General features: G+C 35.6%; 2 long non-coding RNA genes across 2 annotated transcripts; both read right to left on the minus strand.

Annotated features, from left to right (window-relative positions):
• Positions 1-213: 213 nt before the first annotated feature.
• Positions 214-2,693, minus strand: LOC110910377. The gene is made up of 3 exons (XR_002576082.1): positions 2,549-2,693; positions 1,791-1,880; positions 214-393 (listed from the first exon to the last, which is right to left on the minus strand). It is a non-coding gene; the product is annotated as an uncharacterized LOC110910377 (long non-coding RNA).
• Positions 2,694-5,851: 3,158 nt separating this feature from the next.
• LOC110910378 lies at positions 5,852-8,285 on the minus strand. Its single transcript, XR_002576083.1, has 3 exons — positions 8,160-8,285; positions 7,399-7,488; positions 5,852-5,992 (listed from the first exon to the last, which is right to left on the minus strand). It is a non-coding gene; the product is annotated as an uncharacterized LOC110910378 (long non-coding RNA).
• Between the last annotated feature and the right edge of the window lie 1,059 nt (positions 8,286-9,344).

Consider the following 9,344-nt stretch of genomic DNA (forward strand, 5'->3'; position numbering starts at 1 on the left):
CCTGTTCCTTTTCCAGAAGTAGAAATCACTCACAGTACCCTAGATGAGTCACTCTCAACTCCTAATGCACCCGAAGACCCAGTCACCAGTGCCCCTGTCTTCATGAACACTCCTTCCAACATGATATCAGAGGTAAGTAATTCTCCTGTGTAACACCCGTCTCTTTATAACATGATTATAACTTTAAATATACAGTTTATACGAAAATGCGACTTTACAAAAACTTTGTTCAGTTAACTTTCAAACATGTTTAAAGTATTCAAAATATAGTTTCAAGTGGTTACATAGTTCACTTAAAACAAAAACAAAGTAAAGTCAACGCGGAAGCTTCATTCGACATGTGTTCAGTTCACTTCATTGCTTGATCGTCATCCGGATGCTTACCACAATCACCTAATATCAAAACCAACTTAAAAGTTAGTCTTGTTAGCTTAGAAACAAATATAAACAGGTTCCAACTTCAAATAAACAAAACAAAATAAAAATTCTGGATTTATGCCTCTCGCGCCACGTGAGAGGCTTGGTTTTCTTGTCGCCTGCCTCGAGGGCACCCGTGTGTCGCGCCCGTTCCCATGTCATCCCTCGTGTGCCGCGGGGGAGAGTACTTTCCAGCAGGTCCGTTTTCTGGACCTGCATTTTGCCCAGCTCTAGTTTTAACCAAAAATTCCAACTTTAAATCGCCATAACTTTTATTCTAGTCATCCGTTTCGCGTGATTCTTTTTCCTACGCGACCGTAATTTGATTCTCCATCATGTGGAGTGAAAATTCAGCATTCGGCTTATTATTCAATTTCAACATTTTGACCCGTTTGTATTCAAAACCACCAACTTGTTTCTCGAACAACCAAAATACATACGTCAATATATTTAACTCAACATCTTTAGCCCGGGTTCATACTTTCTTATGAAATACGTATGCATATAAAACCATTTTGACCCATTTAGGAAAATTTTAAGTATTTTAGTCTAAAACACGTTCTTTTCCTTTCACACTTCATAATTCCACATTCGAGGTGTCTACCTATATTTCCTAATCATAATGCAAGTTTCCAAACCACCCATATGGGTCATTTTCCCAATTTATCCGTCAAGGGATTTTTGGCCAATTTTAGTCCCTCATTTTACGACGAAGGACTTTCGCTAATATTTGACCAAAATATCGCTTTTAGCTATAATTCGAAACATGCGTACCTGGCTCGGATCGTTTAGATACCTTTTGCTTTTAAATTTTCTAGTTAAAAGCATTTCAAACCATTTGTTATTTCCAGCGATCACCAAAACTCAACAAGCGGTTGTAAGTTATATTATTGCCAAATGGTATTAACACACCATTTGACCCATTTAGTCGAAATGACCATTTATCAATACATGATGGTATTTTAATACCATCTCGCCCCTTAAACCTATTCCAATTTACACCGTGGGTTCTTATTACTTAAAAGACATTCCTTGAATTATTTGACCCGTTAAGACTTACACCAAAAGGGTTGTCTTTTCAAATCTTTTATTTATCCGTCAACTCATGTACGGATTATTAATTAGCCAGTTTTACCCCTTACGGTTCACCCCATAACGTGATGTTCAATATTTCTTATTAGTTAGTCTTCACCCGACTAGTCTACCAACTTTACCCTTTTTACCATAGTTTATGGTTTCTTACCATTTTTCTTTATTCCGACTTACATTGTATTGTGCCGAAACATAGTATCTCAAATATTTAATCATAATTCAAAATCAATACATCACAAGTAAGGTTAATGTAATTAAAAGGGGGTGTAAGTTTAACTTACCTTGCATCCGATTTTTGCTCTTTATCCGCGTACTCGATCCGTTTGACCCACTTCTTTTCCAAGCCTCCACCTAGCTTGTCAAGCGTCAAACTATAATCATAATTCGTAAGACGGTTAGACTAGTCATTATCACATACGACTATTCCATCTTACGAATTCTATGCCGAAACTACTATTCGACTTCATCATTGGTTAATTTGACCTCTTTTTTTTTTTTTTAAAGTCAATTGCTCTCAATCTTATGAATGTGAAAATAGTTAAAATCTACTTCATGATTGGAATCCGTATTTTCACATATCATCCCTATTTAATCAAATTAGGCAAGTATGCGTTTCGTTCATGATTTCGACATATAACATTCGTTTAGGCATTTTAACAAACACCTTGCGGGCGAGATCCATATACTTCTTTTGTCAAGTTCATATCTCACTTTTAATCAAGTTTTAACATCAAAATCAATCTATATGTCTAGTGTTCATGAACTACAACCAAAACTTGTGTTATAACAACAATATTCATCGATTCAACACTCTAATTTAAGTGTTCATCATTTTGTCATAAAACCCACTTAGCACCTACCTAGTTAGTTAAGCGAAACACTAATTTATGGTGCTAAATCACAAGTTTACATCTAGGGTTCGTTCCTAGACTCATAAACATCAAAATTTCACTATAACATTCAACATTCACACTAATTTTCATTCATGCATGATTATCACAAATTTCAAAATATCACCAAACTATGAATTTCGACATACCTCATGATTCCCATGATTAGGTGATCGTTATTATATGTTCAATTCCGAATTCGGGTTTCATTTAGCCTTTCAAGTTGAAGGAAATGGTTGAACTAGGGTTATACCTTTATTCGCCCCTGATGATCGATCTGCTACACACACTTTATGTGTGTGTAGTGTTTTAAATTTGTGTTTATAAAACACTACTTTCCCTTTTAACAACGTTGGCCCCCTCTAGTTTAGTCTTGATTGTTTAAGACTCTATTTCCATGTTTTTATTACTTGTTTACATATTAATAACCAAGTGAATTTATTCCTAGTTATTTTATTTTACGGGTTATTTTTTACCACCTACGGTACTTTACCGCTCTTTTTTTTAGTATTAACGTGGTTTGGTTACCAAACCCGTTTTCGGGTGTTACAAGTCTACCCCTCTTAAAGAGGTTTCGTCCTCGAAACCTTTCTCACTTAGTTCTTTAATTTAGACTAAACGAACTTAGTTTCATTTCTATGATATTCATTCTTTCGGACAAATATTATCATTCATATTGACATGAGCATCCTTTATGTGTAAGTCCTTATGAACCGAAATTTTCATTTTATATTTCATATATTTTTCGCCTACTTGACCGAGTTGTCACCTGACCACTCAGTTGTGTTAGCCCGTCAACACGTTACTTCACGCTAATCTTATATTGACGAGCGCTTTACCTAGTTCGTAATCTTCTTTTGACTTCAATGGTTTTACCGGCTTGACTGATTAGTCACCGCCATTTCGTGCCCCGACACCCGGGCATACTATACTGCCATCTCCGGCTTTATGTGTGTTTACTATTTCTTAAACCACCTCATAGTCTCATACTACTTATGTTTGTTAAAACATTGCTTTTAACTAAAAACTAAATTTTTGGTTTACGTTTTCTCTTTATCTTATGTCTTTTTCTCATGTCTAGGAATTTTCGTTCTAAGTTTATTCCTGACCGTTATTATTTTTACGCAAAGAATTGTAACCAATTTCCACGCTTTACCCAAGTGACCTGTAGCTTCTTTTACTTAGCCTCGTAGGCTATCTCTTTAGATTTCCACCTTTCTAAGGTGAGATTCCAATGTTTTGTTTCTTTCTATTTGTGACCCAAGGGTCTTTTTGGTCCCGTAGACCTCATCACCACTTACTATCCCGAGGGTCATGACGATCCCAAAGATCATCTTTTACTCATGTCGTTCTAAACTTATACTTTCGGTGTCAACGCACCCTTTTTTTAGTTTAGAAGTCGTTCATTTACATTCTTGAATTCTATGGACTTTGATCGTCTTCTAAGGCTACATTTGCTTCAATTTTTAAGCTAATCTTCCGACTCTATGACTTCTTATGCCATTTACACGTCGGTTTGTTTTTCGCTTATTGTTATCCGGTTTATTCCTATATTTATTTACAACCCATTACCCGGGTTCTCTTTATCTTAATATTTCACTCTTTTATTTATTCGGTTCACGCTTACTTATATTAGCAAACGTTATTCCTTATTTAGTTTGTTTAACTTGTTCATGTAAAATTTCGTTACTTGTGTGTGTCAAACTTCATTCTTTATCCTACCTGTTCAACTTTAAAACAGTTGAACGAAATTTTCAAATTTATGTTTGCAAAATTTTGTCGTCTTTTAGTCATAACTCTCAATCCGGGTCTTTTGACCTTCTATTCGCGTTCCCGTCTCTTGGATTACGCATACACTCAAAATCCTACCCATCTATCGGGTATTTTACCAAAGTCATTATTAAAGCAACCGTCTCGGTATGTATTAAGACTTCGTTTTAATTTATTTGGTCGTCTTAGCGAAATCCATCGCTTTTATTCATTCAAGTCCTTTATTCTTTGTTTAATTCGTTTGACTTGTCCGTGTGAATTTCATCACTTGTGACAGTCAAACTTTTATCCTTATGCCTTAGCATTATGGTAGGGTAATGTTTCACAGTTTAATGAATCTTCCACTTATTTGATGGGCTAGTTAAGAGATTATTTATGGTTAAACTCTTCACAACTTATTAATGGATATAATCCTTTTGGTATGAATAGTCCTATTAGTCGGTCTGTGTTTTCATTTACTTTGTTACTTGTCCCTTCTCCCGGGCTTGTTATTCTAACGTAATATGCTTCCGTCATCCGACTTGCGTTTACGTTTATCATCAAACATTATTTGGGTATCTTTTTAATTCGTCCCATTCACCCCGTCCTTACTACATCGGACGTAAATGTGTCCATCATAAGAAGTTCATGGTATCATGTGTTCACTACTTACTTGGCCAGAGCAAGCGATCAACACATGACACACATGACCTTTTTATAATTTTCACACCACGCCCTATGTAAGTACACCTTTATTTATTTCTATATCTTTGATTTCATTCAGTAAAACTTTATTTAATTACTAAACAACAATCACTAGTTTTACTCGTTTTGCACTAGAATATATAAAATGTTTTCTTTTTATTAAACTATTATGTAATCATATTCGTTAATGTAATCGCTACTTTTCCAATAGTATTTTATTGAGAATTATTCACTTGGATAATTACTCCCGTCCAAGTTTCCACATAAACTATTTCTATTATTGTCTTGTTATTCACAATCGTGAATGACACATGTTTCTATTTGATTTTTCTTGGGAACATCGTCCTAAATAGATATCCTATTCAGGTTTTTCAAAGTTTTATCCTACATATGCAACCGTCATTCTCTACATGTTTGTTGCATATTACTATTTGTGCGATTAAATGTAAAACGTGCACCTGGTAAAACTTGCCCTAACGGGCTTTCCATGCCTTTATCCTTGTTCGCGATCACTACGCGATTTAGGTCCTTGATGAGCATACTCTACTTGTCGTACTTCGGACCGTTCCTCTGTCATGTCCGTCACTTGTCACACTCTCGCCATCTTTAGATGTGAGTATCCTTCAACTAGACATTTACAAAAGTTAGTAATTTCGACATTAATAAACGCCCGTATTGTAATGCAAGGCTTTTTTTTTACGTGCCAACGCACGTGATTTCGTTAACTATACCAATCATTCTCATCGAAGTAACGTGTATTACACGATAACCTATTTGTTGTTCACAACACTTGAATCATACTAAACCATTAACATACATGTACTTACCGGATTTGCGATCAAGCCTCGAACCGAACACGCTTTACTCTATAACCATGAGCTCTGATTACCAACTTGTAACACTCGTCTCTTTATAACACGATTATAACTTTAAATACACAATTTATACGAAAATGTGACTTTACAAAAACTTTGTTTAGTTAACATTCAAACATGTTTAAAGTATTCAAAATATAGCTTCAAGTGGTTACATAGTTCACTTAAAACAAAAACAAAGTAAAGTCAACACGGAAGCTTCATTCGACATGTGTTCGGTTCACTTCATTGCTTGATCGTCATCCGGATGCTTGCCACAATCACCTAATATCAAAACCAACTTAAAAGTTAGTTTTGTTAGCTACGAAACAAATATAAATAGGTTCCAGTATCAAATAAACAAAACAAAATAAAAAATCTGGATTTATGCCTCTCGCGCCACGCGAGAGGCTCGGTTTTTCTTGTCGCGTGCCGTGGGGGCACCCGCGCGTCACGCCCGTTCCCATGTCATCCCTCGCGTGCCGCGGGGGAGACTACTTTCCAGCAGGTCCGTTTTCTGGACCTGCATTTTGCCCAGCTCTAGTTTTAACCAAAAATTCCAACTTTAAATCGCCATAACTTTTATTCTACTCATCCGTTTCGCGTGATTCTTTCTCCTACGCTACCATAATTTGATTCTCCATCATGTGGAGTGAAAATTCAATGTTCGAACTAATAAAATTCTAAATTTTTAAGCATTCGGCTTATTATTCAATTTCAACATTTTGACCCGTTTGTATTCAAAACCACCAACTTGTTTCTCAAACAACCAAAATACATACATCAATGTATTTAACTCAAGATCTTTAGCCCGGGTTCATACTTTCTTATGAAATACGTATGCACATAAAACCATTTTGACCCATTTAGGAAAATTTTAAGTATTTTAGTCTAAAACTCGTTCTTTTCCTTTCACACTTCATAATTCCATATTCGAGGTATCTACCTATATTTCCTAATCATAATGCAAGTTTCCAAACAATCCATATGGGTCGTTTGCCCAATTTATCCGTCAAGGGCTTTTTGGCCAATTTTAGTCCCTCATTTACGACGAAGGACTTTCGCTAATATTTAACCAAAATATCGCTTTTAGCTATAATTCTAAACATGCGTTCCTGGCTCAGGTTATAGCATTGAATCGTTTAGATACCTTTTGCTTTTAAATTTTCTAGTTAAAAGCATTTCAAACCATTTGTTATTTCCTGCTATCCCCAAAACTCAATAAGCAGTCGTAAGTTATATTATTGCCAAATGGTATTAACACACCATTTGACCCATTTAGTCGAAATGACCATTTATAAATACATGATGGTATTTTAATACCATCTCGCTCCTTAAACCTATTCCAATTTACACCGTGGGTTCTTATTACTTAAAAGACATTCCTTGAATTATTTGACCCGTTAAGACTTACACCAGAAGGGTTGTCTTTTCAAATCTTTTATCTATCCGTTAACTCAGGTACGGATTATTAATTAGCCACTTTTACCCCTTACGGTTCACCCAATAACTTGATGTTCAATATTTCTTATTAGTTAGTCTTCACCCGACTAGTCTACCATTTTTACCCTTTTCACCATAGTTTATGGTTTCTTACCATTTTTCTTTATTCCGACTTACGTTGTATTGTGCCGAAACATAGCATCACAAGTAAGGGTAATGTAATTAAAAGGGGTGTAAGTTTAACTTACCTTGCATCCGATTTTTGCTCTTTATCCGCGTACTCGATCCGTTTGACCCGCTTCTTTCCCAAGTCTCCACCTAGCTTGTCAAGCGTCAAACTATAATCATAATTAGTAAGACGGTTAGACTAGTCATTATCACATACGACTATTCCATCTTTCGAATTCTATGTCGAAACTACTATTCGACTTCATCATTAGTTAATTTGACCTCTTTTTTTTAAAAAAAAGTCAATTACTCTCAATCTTATGATATGTGAAATTAGTTAAAATCTACTTCATGACTAGAATCTGTATTTTCACATATCATCCCTAGTTAATCAAATTAGGCAATTATGCGTTTCGTTCATGATTTCGACATATAACATTCGTTTAGGCATTTTAACAAACACCTTGCGGGCGAGATTCATATACTTTTTTTTTTGTCAAGTTCATATCTCACTTTTAATCAAGTTTTAACATCAAAATCAATCTCTATGTCTAGTGTTCATGAACTACAACCAAAACTTGTATCATAACAACAATATTCATGAATTTAACACTCTAATTTAAGTGTTCATCATTTTTTCATAATACCCATTTAGCACCTACCTAGTTAGTTAACCAAAACACTAATTTATGGTGCTAAATCGCAAGTTTACATCTAGGGTTCATTCCTAGACTCATAAACTTCACAATTTCACTATAACATTCAACGTTCACACTAATTTTCATTCATGCATGATTATCACAAATTTCAAAATATCACCAAACTATGAATTTCGACATACCTCATGATTCCCATGGTTAGGTGATCGTTATTATTTGTTCAATTCCGAATTCGGGCTTCAATTAGCCTTTCAATTTGAAGGAAATAGTTGAACTAGGGTTATACCCTTTATTCGCCCCTGATGATCGATTTGCTACACACACTTTATGTGTTTGTAGTGTTTTAAATTTGTGTTTATAAAACACTACTTTCCCTTTTTACAACTTTGGCCCCCTCTAGTTTAGTCTTGATTGTTTAATACTCTATTTCCATGTTTTTATTACTTGTTTACATATTAATAACCAGGTGGATTTTTTCCTAGTTATTTTATTTTACAGGTTAATTTTTACCACCTACGGTACTTTACCCGTCTCTTTTTTTTTTAGTATTAACGTGGTTTGGTTACCAAACCCGTTTCCGGGGTGTTACATCCCGGTACTTCTAATGAAACTACTAATGTTTCTAATGCTTCTGATGCTGTTGATGAGCCTATACTGTCTAGCAATGAGGTAGCCGAAGATGATCAGACAGAAGCTCCTGAAATCCATGAAGATTCCATAGCAGAATGCACGGAAAAGTATGTCTTACCTCCCAGGACAAACAGAGGGGTTCCTCCATAAAGATACACTCCCGAGAACGAGGCTCGGAGTTCAAGATATCCTATGGCGAATATTGACAAAGGAAATCTATCACAAGAAGCCAAACCGTTCCTTACCTTCCTATATTCTGAAGAAGTTCCAACCACTGTTGAGCAAGCACTCAGTTCAAAGAACTCGAAAGAAGCCATGAAAACGGAAATGGATGCCCTAATGAAAAATTCCACATGGGAAAATGTATCATTTCAAAAGGCAAGAAACCCGTTGGATGTCGATGGGTGTTCACTATAAAATAAACCTAGATGGAACCATTGAAAGGTACAAAGCCCGGTTGGTAGCCAAAGGGTATACACAGACATACGAAATTGATTATTCCGAAACCTTCTCACCAGTTGCCTAAATCAACACAGTCAGGGTACTCTTCTCTATAGCCGCAAACAAACAATGGCCACTCCACTAGTTTGACATTAAAAAGGCCTTCCTACATGGAGATCTTGAAGAGGAAGTATATATGGAAGCACCACCTGGATTCACCGAAGGCTTTAAACCAGGAGAGGTTTGTCGTCTAAAGAAATTCCTGTATGGTCTAAAACAATCCCCTAGAGCTTGGT

The sequence above is a fragment of the Helianthus annuus genome, chromosome 15 (assembly GCF_002127325.2).
Source record: "Helianthus annuus cultivar XRQ/B chromosome 15, HanXRQr2.0-SUNRISE, whole genome shotgun sequence".
NCBI classification, from domain to species: domain Eukaryota; kingdom Viridiplantae; phylum Streptophyta; class Magnoliopsida; order Asterales; family Asteraceae; genus Helianthus; species Helianthus annuus.